Genomic DNA, 17,252 nt, shown 5'->3' with positions numbered 1-17,252 from the left:
GAACTGACTCCCTGGTTCTATCTTCTGACCTCTGCACTTGATCTATGGCACATTTGCATCTTCCACTTACGCCTCTCCCATTCATACACACTCATGTATAAACACACACAAAATAAAATAATATTTAAAGGGAAAAACTATATTTACAAACACATAGGAGATGGAATCAATTTAAAACATATTCTGAAAGGTTGGGAATTACGTTAGGACAAATAAGATCTTGCCATAGAAGAGTGACAAAACCTGAGTCCTGTGACCCTCCATGGAGACAGCACACCTTCCCTGGAAACCAGAGGGCATTTCATACTGACTCTAGACACTTCGCATGCAAGACTTTCCCTGGTTCCAAAGCTGTGGTTGTCATGGATCCTACAAGGGTCTTTGTGGTCATCTCTTCAGCTGTCAGCTTGACTGAGCCTAGTTCCACTGAGGAGGGAGTCTCGACTGAAGGCTCAGATCAGATTGTGGGGATGTCGGGAGGTGGGGGCCTGTCTTGATTGTTAATTGATGCCGAAGGGCCCAGCCCACTGTGGGCAGAACCGTTCCCTGGACAGAGGGCCCTGAGCTGTATAAAAATGCTAGCTAAGCATGGGCCTGTGAGCAAGACAGCCAGCAAGTGGCATTCCTCCGTGGTTTCTGCTTCAAGTTCCTGCTTGAGTTCCTGCCTTGAATTCCCTCGATAGTGAACTTTAACTCGTAAGCTGAAATAAATCTTTTTCCTCTAAGTTGCTTTTGGTTAGAGTGTTTTATTACCACAGCAAGATGAAATTAGAAGATTGGGGGATTTATTTAATTTTTCATCTGGAATCTGAGGAAACATTTAAATCCCAGTGAAGTGAGCTGCAGAGAGAAAGCTACCCTTCAAGGGAAAGTCTATGCGGAGCTTTGCATGACCACAAAGCTTGGCTATCAAAGACACTAAAGAATTCATCATTCTACCTCCTCACCAGAAATGTCCCAGAAAGGCACCTCCCATGGTGCAAGTGGTTCAAATTGACACTAAAGAGTCCAGTTCCCTAGACAACTACTTTGGATTCTGGGCACCTGGCTTCAAGTATCACACGTTCCACCACTGTGGGGGAAAAAAAAAGTTGTCTTTAGTAACCAGGGTTGAGTCTAACCTCACCTGTACTATAAGCTGACCTTTCAGCTGTAAACATGCTTCCTTTACAAATGACAGCATCCCTATGTTTACATGAACCTTTCTTATCTCACAATTTGTATATATATTTTAAAGAGGTGCTCTGTAGATTATTAACTACTAAGATAGTTAGTTACTGATAGTTAAAAAATGTATTACAGAGCTTGGGGGAGCAGGAGATCCCAGCTGGATCAAGAACAGAGAGGGAGAACATGGAATAGGAGACCATGGTAAATGAAAACCACATGAGAATAGGAAGAAGCAAGGTGCTAGAGAGGCCCACAGAAATCCACAAAGATAATCCCAAAATAGACTGCTGATAATGGTCGAGAGACAGCCGGGACTGACATACTCTGGTGATGGGATGGCCAAACACCCTAATAGTCGTCCTAGAAACCCCATCCAATGACTGAGGGATCTGGATGCAGAGATCCACGGCTAGGCCCCGGGTGGAGCTCCGGGAGTCCAATTAGCGAGAAAGAGGAGGGTTTATATGAGTGAGATTGTTGAGACCAAGGTTGGATAAAGCACAGGGACAAATAGCCAAACAAATGGAAACACATGAACTATGAACCAATGGCTGAGGGGCCCCCAACTGGATCAGGTTCTCTGAATAGGTGAGACAGTTGTTTGGCTTGATCAGTTTGGGAGGCATCCAGGCAATGGGTCTGGGTCCTGTGCTCAGTGCATGAGTTGGCTGTTTGAAACCTGGGACTTATGCAGGGTCACTTGGCTCGGCTTGGGAGGAGGGGACTGGACTTGCCTGGACTTAGTCTACCAGGTTGATCTCAGTCCTCGGGGGAGGCTTTGCCCTGGAGGAGGTGGGAATGGGGGTTGGGCTAGGGGGAAGGGGAGGGGGGTGGGAGGGGGAGAATAGGGGAACCCGTGGCTGATATGTAGAACTGAATTGTATTGTAAAATAAAATAAAATAAAATAAAATTTAAAAAAATGTATTACAGTTCAGTCTACTGTTTTCTCTTTGTGTTCTGGACTTTACCTGGTGCACCTGGATGCTCTCTCCCTCTCTCTCTTTCTCTCATACACACACACACACACACACACACAAAACAAAACAAAAAAAACCCCCAAAACCCTTCCCCTTAACCATTCCATGGAGAGGTCATGTTGTCAGTTTATACAGTAAGAGGGAATGTGGATCCTTGCTCCAAAACCTGGGCTTCTTGACTCTGTTTTTATTCTATCATGGGAGTCATTGAAGATATTCCCCAAACTCATCACCAAACTTTCTTCTAACCTGTATCACATTTGGTGGAGGTAGAAACAAACACAGTAGATACAAATTGAGTGTGTATATTGAATTCAAGTCTCGATCCTGTCATACAATAGTGAAATACTCTAGAAACATTCCCACTTTATGTTCTAAGTAGGGAACTCAAATGGACAATTTGCTTAGGTCATTAGTACCTGTCAGTAAGTCTGCTCTGATTTGGAGAACCTTTTTCCAGAACCTTAATCCTACTACACTGTAAACCCCAGTTTAAGTTTATCTGAATTGCCAACAAATTCTGCCCAAACTGCACTTGAGAGCAAAGTGGGCTTCCCAGGTATCTCCCAGTGGCAAGAGTGGAACCCTACAGGAGTCTGACCATGCATGCACCATGCTCTCAGCAACCAGAGAGTGATGCATGCATGCCTTGGCTTCAACTCACTGACCTGTGCCATCTGGAGATCAAAAGTCAGATGCATAACAGGAAGTGCTTCTAAAATTACAGCCGTCTCCCTGAACCTGGCTTTCCTGTTATCTGTTCTTCTTGATGGGGTATAATTGAGTCAGCTCTGGTTACCAATGGTCAGGAGGAAGGTGACCTGCCAGAGAATCAATCAAAGAATAAGGTTTCTTTGTGCCTGCATGCTTTGCAGATGGGGGTAGTGTTAGGCTCCCAGGTTTATAGCTGCAGGTCAAGGTCTGACTCTGCTTCCAGGGCAGATGTGAGTTTCTCACAATGACTGTACAGAGAGCAAGTACCTGGCTAGTCATCTTGTATTCCTCTCTGAATTTTGTGAGCTTTCTCATCAGAAAAATTTTGACGAATGCTTGTGGCTTTCTTTTGGGTCTTAGGCCAATCTCTGGCCATGTGGGAGCCTGCAATATGAGACGGGCAGTGAAAGAGGTTACCTGGTTCTCAGGGTACTCCCCAACCTACAGTCTTAATGTCCTAGGAAGCATAACATAAATGGATCTAAAAATATACTTTTATTAATTCTTTGAGTATTTAATACATGTATAGAATGTATTTGGAAATTATTGGCCCTGCATACCTCCCTCTAATTCCTTTTAGACTCCCCCACACATCAGGTATATAATGTATAGGAAGAATCCTATCTTCAAATCCTATGGATAATTTGTATTAACTATATCTAAGATATTCATATATTTTTATATATTTTATATAAGTTTCACATACGTAAAATTTTATATACATTCTATAGTATATGTCAAATGTGCAATAAATATGTAAAAATCAATACAATATAAAGAGGAGGATACAGTCCTAAAAGAGTGTTTTGTAAATGAGAATTCACCCACCAGTCACACTTTGTGTGCCTTCTTTTACACTCATAGACCTAAGCTGCACAGCAGAGAGAGCCGAGCAGGCTAAGTGGTGCATACAAAACTACCTCTCGGGCTGTGTCGCCAACGTATTCCCCTTCTCCATCTCCCATGAGTGATTAACTTCCACCCTTTCTGTATGCCTTAGCCGAAATCTATGCCCAGCCATCACAGGCAAGACAAAGTCTATATTTTCATAGCAATTATCACATTACATTGGGTTCTGCTACAGCTTTTTTTTAAAGGAAGGACCAGGAAGTTTCAATATGATTCCCAGTTCCAAGCACAGGCTTTGACTCTTACCTGATTTTCTGAATACTGACAAGGAGAACTCCAATTCAATGTTATACCACACTCTTATTCACTCATCTGTTATTCATTGAATTCTTCCTATACACTGGTATAATCCTACATGCATACCAAGACTGAGTATGATCGGCACACACCTGCTCTCACAGAGCTTGGAACAACATGGCAGTGTAAACATATATGATAATTCGGGCTCACAAGGCAGGCTATGAGAACATGGGCAATAGGTTTGCGAGTGACTCTCACCAGGGTTAGCTGGTATAAGGACGTAACCATGGACTTGAGATCAACACAATAAGGAAGATCAGTCCTGTGACTCTCTTGTGAATGAACTGGGGGGTAAATTGCAAAAATATGAAACAGGGGCTGGAGTGATGGCACTGACTGTTCTTTCAGAGGACCCAGGTTCAATTCCCAGCACCCACATGGCAGCTCACAGCTGTCTATAACTCCTGTTCCAGGGGATCTGACACACCCACACAGTCATATATGCAGGCAAAATGCCGATGTACATAAAATACAAAAAAATAATTTTTCGCTGGGTGGTGGTGGTGCATGCCTTTAATCCCAGCACTTGGGAGGCAGAGGCAGGCAGATCTCTATGAGTTCAAGGCCAGCCTGGGCTACAGAGTGAGTTCCAGAAAAGGTACAAAGCTACACAGAGAAATCCTGTCTCGAAAAACCAAATATATATATGAAACAAAGAAATTTAAATTAGGAAGATAAATAGAATTTTTGTACCATAAATGTATCCAGTATGTCTTAGAGGGAGGGCTGTAGGCAATGGCTCAGTCTTAACAGGCTGGCAAGCTATATCAAGGGTTTGCATTCTGTTTTGCAGTGTTCAACCCCTGTAAGTTTTACTGTAAGAGAATCATATGACACAATGTGCAATGGCTTACAATTGACCACTTCTTGGGTTGTATACAAATTCTAAACTACTCTGTCAGGTATCTTATCCTCCTCAGAACAAGTCTATCTGTTTGTCCTGTATGAGAAAATCAAACAGCTGTGTACCAACACAGAACAAAATAATGCCTGCTCTGCCTGCCCCAACTTCTGGATCCTCTGGAATAGATAGAACATGTCAGATTGGTCATCTAGGTCATCAGCCTGAGTGTCAAACTAAGGAAGTTTTAGTATTGTTTCCATTATGGCCACACTGGACAGGACAATCCTCTCAAGACTCAAGACACTTTCACAACTTGGAGAACACCTTCATGAGCACCATGGCTGTCACAGGACTGTCAAAAACGTCAATGTAATGATGCCTAATGATATTCTGCTATATTCATAGGTTGGTGCCTAGCCCGTTTGTCATCAGAGAGGCATCATCCAGCAACAGATGCAGACATCACATCCAAACATTATACAGAGTACAGAGAATCCTGGAGAGGAGGAGCCAGAGAGATCAAGGATACCACAAGAAAACCCACAGAATCAACTAACAGACTCAGGGGCTCATAGTGACTGAACCACAACCAGGGAGCATATATATATATATATATATATATATATATATATATATATATATATATATATATATATATATATATATATTAGTTATATAACTTGTGGAACTCCTAACAGTAGGATCAGGGTTCGCTTCTGATTCTTTTGCCAGATTTCTGGACCCTGTTCCTCATACTGGGTTGCCTTGTTCAGCCTTAATATGAAGGGAGGTGCCTAGTCTTACTGCAACTTGATATGCAGTGTTTGGTTGATGTCCATGGGAGGCCTGGCCTTATCTGAATAGAAACACAGAGGAGGGGTGACAGTGGAAAGGGGGAGGGACTGGGAGAAGAGGAGGGAGGGGAAACTGCAGTCAGGATGAAAATAATAATTATAATAATATCATTGAAAGGAGAAAAAAAGAAAGAAATGAACCCTAGGCTCAGGGACACCTGGCTACCACAGAATGGACATAAACATGAATACTGAGGGACCTCCAATTCCTAATTTTAAAAATCAATACTTTAAAGGGAGCCTCACAAAGCAGTTGCCTGTTTTTGCGTCTGTAGTCAGACTGCTGTAGTTGTATGCAAAAACAGTCACATTCCCTGGGTAGTTATGATTTTTTAAAAGTAATAATGATCAACTCATTAACTGTGGCTGCCTACAAGCACTTTGATAAGATTCATGTTCAGGCTACTGTTATTTAACGGATATTTATTTTAAAGTGGAAGCCACTCATGCATTCAGAATGCAGCAACTCTTCTGCTCCATCTCCATTAAATGGATATTGTATTATTTTCAAAAGCATGCATGCAATAGAGGAGCACAAAAGTGATTCCAGGGAGTTGCAAAGCTAAGCTGAATGTTAACAACCAGGTTGTGTATTTGCTGACTTAATACAGAAAGTTTGAGTGAGAGTCTAAACCAAATGGGGTGTTTCTGAAGCTGTAAGGTAAGGGGTTGTTGCTTTATTTATTTATTTGGTTGTTCCTGGACCAAAGGGTTGTAGGAGATGACCTAGAGTGGGTGTGGGAAGAGTAGGACTGTCACCTGAGAGTGTCTAAAGGTAGTCGTCCTTATGCTGAAAATCTAGGGGAGAGACTGCCTGAAGAATGATTCCAGAGACAGAAGAACCAGACTTGTAAAGACAGTAAGTAGAGTGCTTGGTCATTAAGACCAAGGTCTCATGTCAGAAGGATCAGCCTTAGACAAAAGCGTTCACAAGAACAACCCCTGGCAGCTGGATTGAATGGGATGACAATTGTAATGGGGTTAAGGAGACTGCACTGCATTCCAAGACAGAGGTCACCTGTCAATACCGAGTGTGGCTTGGAGTGCACTGTCGTAGAATTTTGTCAAGGCTGGTGTGGTGCTGTTGGTCTGAGAAATATTGAGAACCACCCCCACCCTATGCATGCATTCCTGAACTTGCTTTAACAGACATTTCTTAGGGTTTCTAATTGTTGTGAAGAGACACCATGACCATGGCAACTCCTATGAGAAGAAAAAACATTTAATTGGGGCGGCTTACACTTTCAGAGGTTTTTGTCCATTATCATCATGGTACGTGGTGCTGGGGAAGTAGCTGCATGTCCTACATCTTTACTTGCAGGCAACAGGAAGTGGTCTGAGACACTGGGCGTGGCTTGAGCCTCACAGTGACACACTTCCTCCAATGAAACCACATCTATTCCAACAAAGCCACATCTCCTAATTTTGACACTCTCTTTGGGGGCCATTTTCTTTCAAACCACCACAAGGCAGAAATCAGAGACAGATGTGGAGATAATGATCTACAGGGCTGGAGGGAGCTGCTGCAAGATCCTCCACCAGATGAAGGAATTGGAGACACTGATGTTCACAGTATATAAAGTCTGAAGAAAGGTCCTTGAAAGCATATCTCCTTTGCATGCTCAGAGCCTACCAAGCTCTAGTCTGCTCCAGTAACTTTAAAACTTGTTCACATGGACTATGTGTACACAAAACTATATATGGCAGAGGAACGCATACTAACAGGTGTCCACAAGCTGTGTACTCACATCAGTGTGCCCAAGGTCAAGAAAGATGCTGTGAGGAATTTTCCATGTATCCTAGAGAAATATTCCATGTATCTCACGTACCAATTAATGATGTTTGTCTCACATAGTCTTAAGTAAAGAAAGCATTTCCCTTAACATAGTTTGTAATTGTTATTAACAAACATGGGGTGCTCATAAGATGTTTCAAGGGGCTAAGCTCCAATTTCTGGTTTCATATTTTATTTTTGTTTGTAGCCCTCTCCATTCACTTAATTCATAGCCCCCAAGATTTCTTCTTTGTCCTAGTAAAATGAGATGATGTGTAAGTGATGTAGGAGATCTGGAGGGCAAACCTGTGAATTCTGTGAAACAACCAATCTAGATTTAAACCTTACACTGGCTTTGTACAGAGATTCTGACACCCCTGAAACACAGCCCACAATCTTTAAGAGAAGGGTATTGGAGAGATGAACTAGAGTTTTGTATGTCTAGCCTATTCTGGCTGATATACCAAAATGCCACAGACAAAGTGAGTTTATACAATGTATTGTTGCAGTCGTGGAACTAGACACTCAATACCAAATTGCTAGTAAATGTGCCCAGTAAAGGTTCAGTTCCTAAGAGATGGCTTCTCATGGTGGCATTGCTTAGTGGAAGGGGCACAAATGCTCTTGGCATCTTTTACAATGTGCTAATCCACTCTGTAGTATTTCCACTCCAAGGATCCAGTCATCACCAGTGTCCTGCCTATAAAACCATCACACAGGGACTGGATTTCAGCATACAAGTGCCCTGGGGTAGAGTACAGGCTTTCACATGCAGTCTTTCACACACAGAGTTTCACACAAAGGCTTTCACACACAGGGTTTTACACAGAGTTTCACATGTAGGATTTGGCATGCAGGTTTTTATGCACAAACTTTCACACACAGGATTTTCTACACCAGGCTTCCTTATGTGGGGTTTCACATACTGTCTTTCATGCATGGACTTGCACCTGCAGGATTTCACACACAGGCTTTGATATGCAGGCTTTCACACATAGGTTTTCACACACAGGGTTTCTCACACAGACTTTCACCTGCTGGCTTTACACATAGGATTTCATATGCAGGCTTTCCTGTGCAGGTCTTTCATATGTAGGACTTTACACACAGACATTCACATGTAGACTTTTACATGTAGAGTCTCATACATAGACTTTCACACACAGAATTTCACACACAGGCTTTCATGCACAAACTTTCCCATGCAATGTTTCATGCACAGGGTTTCACATTCGGTGCCAAGCAATAAAGTCTTAGCATTTGAAGTAGACATTCAATAGATTTTAGTTTCAGGTATTTTTATTCCTGTGCCTTTGTTCTTTCCTTTTAGGGCTTCAGATACAGCTCAGTTTGTAAAAGCTATTGTAATGCAAGCATGTGGACCTGAGTTCAAGTATCCAGAATGAATGTAAAGGTTGGATGTGTAGAACCAGTGTCTGTAATCCCAGGATGCATACTACAGAGAAAGAAAGGAAGATCCTGGGAGGCTCAAATGAACTAGCCTGGTGTACCCAGCCAGGAATAACAGACCCTGTCTCAAACCAAGTAGTGAGAACAGATATCTGAGATCATGCTCTGTCCTCAATGCATGAATATTACCACATTCACACACAGAAATGTGCGTACAATCACACACACACACCAACATACACATTGTATGTACACACACAGTCACGTACCTTCTATTTTATCTATCTGCTTAATTAAGGTCTGCTCATTATCAGAAAAAACCAGCCCAGCCAGTGAATCCAAGCTGCACTAAAATCCCTTAAATATCTTTGGACAGTGTTCTTTCATGAGAATCCCCTAGATGAATTCAGTGTCAATTCATTCTCTCTCTCTCTCTCTCTCTCTCTCTCTCTCTCTCTCTCTCTCTCTCTCTCTCTCTCTCTCTCTCTCTCTCACACACACACACACACACACACACACACACACACACACACGCACGCACGTGCACGCATGGTTTTATTTCTTTGCTGGCTAAGGAATCTAGGCTGAAATCCTGACTACACACAAGAGGGCCATTGCCTATGGAAAGAAAGAACATGCTTCAAACTGGTGCACTGCAAAGCAACACCCCATTTAGCAAACAGAGCAGAAATCTACACTTTTCTGCAGAGCCAGTGGCTGCCTGTGTGGTGGCCTAGACTTCCAGGCAAGCTGGAGCAGCCCTGGCTTCAGTTAAACAGACATCAAAAATCCCAACGCCCTCTCTATCCACAGGCAGAGTTTCTTATCAAAGTCCTCTACTCCTCAAAGACTTTATTTTTCTAACACAGCAAAACAATGGCTCTTTCATGCAGGATTGGAATATTGCAAACCTAATAAAGGTGAGTGAAACTCTATCGCAGAGTGTGAGCAGGAACAACATGGGCCTTAAGTGTTTGAGCTGAACGGGGCTTCATTTCACAATATCACAGGGTTGCAGATGGAAAGATGACTCGCCAGTCTCGCACCTGGAGTGCAGTTAGAGTAATCCTAGCCTGCAGCACAGAGCAAGGCTCCTCAGCTGCTGCTGAACCCAGATCCCCATGATGCTGGGGCATTGTTCCTCTGGCAGACATGGGGGCAGGGGCTCAATTCTTGTCTGAGCACCCACACACAGACTCACACCAGAATCCTCAGTGTGGAAGCCAACTTCCTAACAATGCCAGGTGTTGTTTCTTAGCCTGTGACATCACTCTCTGTGGTATCAATGAGGAGAACCTGATCTGTGCTGGGTCCAGTGGGGCTGAGATCCTGATGCGCTCTCTGAAGACAGGTTCTGCGGGGCTGGACGGAGGGACAAACTGCAGCAGGCCTTGCTGTGTACGCTTTTGATAGCTGCTCATATTTCTGCTCCCAGACCTCATTGTGGAAGCTTGATGTCTCAGGTCTTGGGCTTCTCGAACTGTTTGTTTGCCTAGACTAGGTGTATCCAACATCAGGCTGCCACATGTCAGCTGTGAATGTGGTCCAACACATCTGTAGACCATAATATGATGTCATGTCCAAAGGTCAGACACCTGGCCCTAGGTGTTCTCAGATGGCTGTCAGGTAAGTTCTCTTTAGGGAAGGAGGGGTCATTTGCTTTCTTTTGGCCTATACAACCTTCATCAGGCTCAAAGTTGTCTTTGGGCTTGATGGGACATCTTTCTTCACTGACTTCTAGTGACACTTGGCTTGAACACGAAGAGTTTGATTTTGTAACATCAGTGATCATTAGTGTCAGAAATACCTTACAACATTTCAGAGTTTTTATCCTCACCTTGTAAAGAAGGTTTGGAACCTCCATGGTTTGAACATGTTCTCAAATCCATGTCTTACCTTACTGTGTTTGGGAGGAGAAACCACTGGAACATGATTAGGGTTACATAAGGCCACAGAGGAGACCCTCTGTGATGTACTGGTGGCTTTATGAAAAGAGAAAGAGCCCCAAGCCGGCATGCTTCTGTGTCTCATTGTGCATACCTTCTGGTAAGCTGCAGCAAGGAGGGCTCCCCAGATGTTGGAGCCATGTTCCTGGGCCTCCCAGACTCCAGAACTGTAGACTAAGAAATTATTCACTCTTAAGTTATCCAGTCACATGGATTTTGTTATAGCATCAGAAGGTAGACTAAGATAGCAGCAACAAGGTAAAAGAGGCTAAGAAAAGCTCTCTCAACCTTCAGCACTTCCCTAAATCTAGGACATTCTAAGTATTCATCTGTAGCTACTTCTAAAAGTAGAACAGCACTTCTGCTCCTCCAGAGCGCTATGAACTAGTTACTGATGTGCACTGACAGTAACTGGAAGCAATCTTTTCATGGATGCTTTTTTTTTTTTTTTTTTTTTGGTTTTTCGAGACAGGGTTTCTCTGTGTAGCTTTGCACCTTTCCTGGAGCTCACTTGGTAGCCCAGGCTGGCCTCGAACTCACAGAGATCTACCCGGCTCTGCCTCCCGAGTGCTGGGATTAAAGGCGTGCGCCACCACCGCCCGGCTTTCATGGATGCCTTTATTTGAGTCTCTTTGGTGTCTGTAAGATCAATTACTGTATAGTAGCACATACCAGATGACTTCATAGACATGTCCTCTTGAGTTGCCTGCATCTCACTGCGACATACACATTTTCATTTAATGAAGCAGTAGTAAGATGTGTTGTTTAGTGAACATTTACTATGTCCACACCTGATGGTTGCACTTCACATGTTTTATCTCAAATCTGTACACTAGGGACTGATATTTTCATTTACGGAATAGTGAATTGGACATCAGAGAGGGCAGATAACACTCACAAAATCACACAATGGCAGATCTCAAGATCACACTTGGCTTAGTGCCCCCCTCCAATGCACTGTCTCTCCTTCCTCATCAGTATTCTAGGTGGCCATCTGCTTTAATTGACAGACTTCTTCTCAATGTCAGAGTTCTTCCCAAAGTCAAATATGAGAGAGAGAGTCAACAAAAGTACTCAAGGAGCTAGGTGAAGACATTCTCTGGCTTGTTCTAAGAACGCTGAGAAGACTTAAAAAAATGTGTAAGGGGAAAAGTCCTACCCAACCCTCTCTTAATTCCATCTTCATTTGAGGACTTTCTCTGACCTTCCTGCTTGCTCAGTATGACTTGCAGTGGCTTCCTGCAGGGCTTCTTCCTTCTCCTGGATCATCTGCCCAGGAACCCCACTCTTTTTTTTTTTTTTTTTTTTTTTTTGGTTTTCTAAGACAGGGTTTCTCTGTGTAGTTTTGGTGCCTGTCCTGGATCTTGCTCTGTAGACGAGGCGGGCCTTGAACTCACAGAGATCCACCTGACTCTGCCTCTTGAGTGCTGGGATTAAAGGTGTGCACCACTGCTGCCCCAGGAACCCTACTCTTGAGCAGTGAGTTCACTGAGACTCACTGGTGGCTGGTAGTGCAGAGCAATCAATAAAGCTGGGTTTTCACTGCTGCCAAGACTTACTGGAGGTTTTATACACAATGTACAGAGCTCTAAGAATTCCTTCCCAGTGGAGTTTCAAAGCCTGGCTCTACTCTTCCAGGGGCCGGCTTTTCAAGGCACAAGCCATTGGAGAAGAATTCAGAACACAACTGTATGAATTATCCACACCCCAAGCCCCTGTTAAACTTACAGGGGCTTCACAAAATAGCATTCACAAAATGGCATCATGAGTACTCATTCCAACACCTTAGAGAACTCACTCAGGGAAGAATCTAGTCCTATGAGGGACTTGGTCCAAGTCTTAGTTCAATGTCGTCAGTCCCCAGTCCCCACAATAGCTGCTCTGCTATTCCCCTCACTGCTCCAGAGCTTGTTTCACGCATAACCAAGGACTGTGATGGGTACATTTAGTGAGGCAAATTCACTTGCATGTCTCTCTTTCCCACCACACGGAAAGATAGAGGTTGAGTGACCTGTATTTCCATATCTTGGGATCAGACAGTGCCAGCACCAGGGACAAGATCACTGAGTGGATGGGAGATACATATTTATTCAGCATTGAGACATAAACTGAAACAGTGGTGTTGGCCACCCAAAGAGTTGCAGTAGAACAGACAGTCATTGAGCTGTAAGAGGGAAATAGTTACCGGCAAGATTTTGAAAAGAAGACAAAATTCCAAAGCTGCTATGGAAGGTCCAATCAGTTCATTTTACCTTGATCAAATGATCAAGACCTCAAGGCTCAAGAAGGGGGCTTCCACAGCCCGGTGGTGGTGGTGGTGCACACCCTTAATCCCACCACTCGGAAGGCAGAGGCAGGTGGATCTCTGTGAGTTCGAGGCCAGCCTGTTCTACAGAGTGAGTTCTAGGACAGGCTCTAAAACTACACAGAAAAACCCTGTCTTGAAAAACAACAACAAAAGGGCTTCCCCAAGTTACCCTTCTATATGTACACAGCTGTGCATTCCTGATTCAACCCATGGAATCCATTTTCCCTCCACACAATCCACAAAAATTTAAGGATTCTTTGACACGGAACTTCAGCAGGTTTTGTTTAGGTCTCTCCTGTCATTGCATGATGAATCAATGAAGCATGTGAAGAGTCCCAGGCTGAGGCCTCTGCACAGACCCACAGGTTGACAGATACAACATGTGACTGGTTTTTTTTGGTTTTTTTTTTTGTTGTTGTTTGTTTTGTTTTGTTTTTAATCCTGGCCACATGAAGCCCTCCCCATTTGCAAGTGACATCCTTCTGAGATGGGTCCCTGAGACTGGAGGGACATTCACACTTATCTTAAGCATCATGTGTGCCAGGAAACGTGCCAGGCACATTGAAGCTATCTTTCCTTTAAGCTACAGTCTACATCAAACTGCAGCTTCAACTCATATTGCAGGGTATCTCCCCATGCCCCCTTTTATAATGAAACAAAGTCAAAGCCACTCACAGCTTATCCAGCATATGATGTCAAAGTCTAAATGCATCTATAGTCACATACTTCCTACTCTCCCAGTTTTCAATAATGGAAGGGCTTATTCTAGAGGGAAGCAATGGTGGCTCAGTGTTCCTCGTTAGCCCCTTAAAGAAACATGGAGCAAAGCCTGCCCTGTGCCAGCCACTATTCTGGGCACTGAGAAGCTTACAGTGAATGCAGCTGGCTATGATCCCATGTCCAGAGCTCACCTGAAAGTGATGACATCAGCAGCATGCTCTCTTCTATCAACTGCATGGAAACCCAAACCTCTCGTATGTTATTATATCCTCATGCGCTCCCAAAATAGTCACTTGGATGGAGAAAGCAGAGAATGATCAAAAGAATACCATTTTGACTCCTCCCGAACTCCTGCTGCCTAGAGTTAATTGGGTCCTGCTTTCTGCTTGTGTTTGCAACTCTGAGGTTCTGTGGAAGCTCATATCTGTGGAGGACCAGCCCAGAATTCTCCTCCATGCTCAGCTAGCAAAGTTCTCCAGTCTTACCAGCAGTTTACTCCCACTGTGCTTCAGACCTCAAGAGTCCCTCCCCCTTGTCCACATCCCTGCCTCTACTTCCTAATAGGGAGGGGTGCTGCCACTCAGAGGCTTCATTTCCTTTCCAGCATCTCCATCATGGATTCCTTGAGAGGCAGACTAGGTTGTGCCGGCAGGGATATACAGAAAAAGGGCACAGCTTTCCTTGGATCTAAGTGGCCATTAACAGTGTAAAGGAAGGAAGATCTTAAGTCAGAGACACATGGGTGTGTTCAACATGAGGCACTTATGAAGGTAAAGTACACAACTTTCTGATGACATTCCCCAGAGGGAATTCTTGTCAGGTAGCACCTAGTTTGAATAGTCTCCTCCGAAACTCAAGCTAGAAGCTTTGTCCCTGTGCTGGGAGAGGGGCTCTCAGGAGGCATCGGTGTCCTGGGATGAAGCTCCCAACTCATTCTGTTCTTGTGGGAATGGATTGGTTGTCAGGGTGATGAACCTTGTTCTCCTCTCTCCAGCACTGGCTTGCACTTGGGCTTCCTGTCATGAGTTAAAGCTGCTTGAATTTTTCCCAAGAAGCTGGTACAACGCTGCTGTGTGTGCCTTTGGACTTCCCAGCCTCCAGGACCAAGAGATGAAAGAAAGCCTTTCTTTAGAAATCACCCAGCAGCCAGGATTTTGCTATAGTGACAGAAAAAGAACCAAGACAGGTAGGGGAAGCAATGCCAATGAAATCACTTGTTCAAACAAATTTGCATCATTTACAGGCAAAAATAATGCATTTTTATGCCTTAAATCAAAATAAAATGATAGTTTGGGTATGCATTTTAAAATGTTATCATATATAAGTACATACATGTGTGCACATATGTGTAATTATCTTTCCCAAACCCCACCACTTTAACTTTTATAGTTTTATATTATGTATAAATTTGGTTTTATTTTGTGTGCATGAATGCTTTCTGCTTTCCCACATGCATATAAGTGAATGGTGTGTGTGCCTAATGCCCTTGGAAACCTGAAGAAGGTCATGGAAGAAGGCATCCAATCTTCTAGAAATGAAGTTACAGTTGCTTGTGAGCCAATATGTGAGTGCTGGAAACTGAACCTGGGTCCTCTGCAAGGATAGTCAGTGCTTTTAACTGCTGAGCCATCTCTCCAACCCTGTATAGCTTTATTTATTTAAACATAAAATAAACATGTCATACATAAATTTATACTGTAACTTTCTAGTAGCCTGGCTCCTGCAAGAGCTGAGGAGGACCCAATATGTAGCATTAGCCAATGTCACCACTGTAAGCCTTCCAAACCTGACCGGTTTGAAGCAACGAGTCCTTAACAAATTCCTATATGTTTATCAAGCACTTCCCAAATCAGTAGATGTCCTGGTTAGTTTTTTTTTAACTTGACACAAACTAGAATTATTTGGAAAGAGGAACCTCAACTGAAAAATGACTCCATCAGATTGGTCTGTTGGCAAGTCTGTTGGGGGGACATTTTTTGATTAATGATTAATGTGGGAGAGTCTAGCCCCTGTGGGCAGTCCATCCTTGGGGCTGATGGTCCTGGATTGTTTAAGAAAGCAAGTTTAGAAGGTCATGGAAGGAAAACAAGCTAGTAAGCTGCATTTCTTCATGGTCTCTGCTTAAGTTCCTGCCTCCAGGTTCCTACTTGAATTCCTGTCCTGACTTCCCTCAATGACAGACTGTGATCTCACACATTAGCCAAATAAACCTTTTCCTCCCCACATTGCTTTAGTCATGGTATTTGTTGAAAGCAAAAACAAAACAAAACAAACAAACAAACAAAACCTTAAGACAGTAGCCCAGGCCTCTAAAAGCAGTAACAAAAGACTCTAAGATCCGGCCAGCATTTCTGTTTGTTAACTCACAGTCACTCTGGAGAGAAATGAGTTTAGGATATTTCAATTTTTATTTTTTAGCCATGAAATAATGTTTCAGAACATGTGAAGACTACGTAAGCAAATAAAAACTGACAGAAAAAAGAAGAGTTGGATGAATCATGGATGGTGAAGGTGAAATGAAATAGAATACTAGTGTCCAATCCCTAGGGATAAGGGTCCTCACTGCACATCCACAGTCTCACACTGTAACTATGCCCCTAACATTTCCTGTATATACACTACTGAGACTGCACTTCAAGGCCTGGGAACCATGGCTCTGACACCTGCTTAAGTTCAATCACCATTGCAGCTCCAAGCAGTGACCATCCTGCCTCTCAGTACCATTAGCTAAAGCCCCAAGCTGGGCCTCCCTCCCCTGATCTCCTAGGATTTCAGAAAGGGTTCCTCCAGCCCATTGTAGAGTTAGACTCTTAACTTCCTTTCTCCAGGCTAAAAGATTCTATCCCTGAACTCCCCTGGAGTCCTGCTTCCCAACCCTCTATCATAGTTGTGATTTCTGTTTGAGGGAAATGAGGTGGGCCTCTGGGGAAAGACTCCCTGACCCTATGGTGCAGGCCAGAAGCCTGGAAGGCAGCACACAAGGGGAGGGGTTCCTTCTTGCAGGAAAATCACTCTTTCTGGGTTTCCAATGTTCTCAGTGTCTGCTTCCTGCTCCAAGCTAATGGTGATGTCAGACTAAGGTGTAAATGAAATGACCATGCTCCTCTGGCGTATGTGAGGAAGCTAATGCCTAGTGTGTGGAGCAGTGTGTTCACAGAAGAGCTGGTTGGAACCAAGCTTTGCCTGTGAAGCAGTATGTTGCAGCTGTGAGAAAAGAAGTCAACAACAATAGCCAGGTCCATGTCTGTATTCTATATTTAGGATGTGTGTGTGTGTGTGTGTGTGTTCAAGTTGTGGACTTGTGTGAGCGAAGCCAGAAATCAGC

Source organism: Peromyscus maniculatus, chromosome 22 (assembly GCF_049852395.1).
Source record: "Peromyscus maniculatus bairdii isolate BWxNUB_F1_BW_parent chromosome 22, HU_Pman_BW_mat_3.1, whole genome shotgun sequence".
Classification (NCBI taxonomy): domain Eukaryota; kingdom Metazoa; phylum Chordata; class Mammalia; order Rodentia; family Cricetidae; genus Peromyscus; species Peromyscus maniculatus.
Note: the sequence above shows the minus strand (reverse complement) of the source record.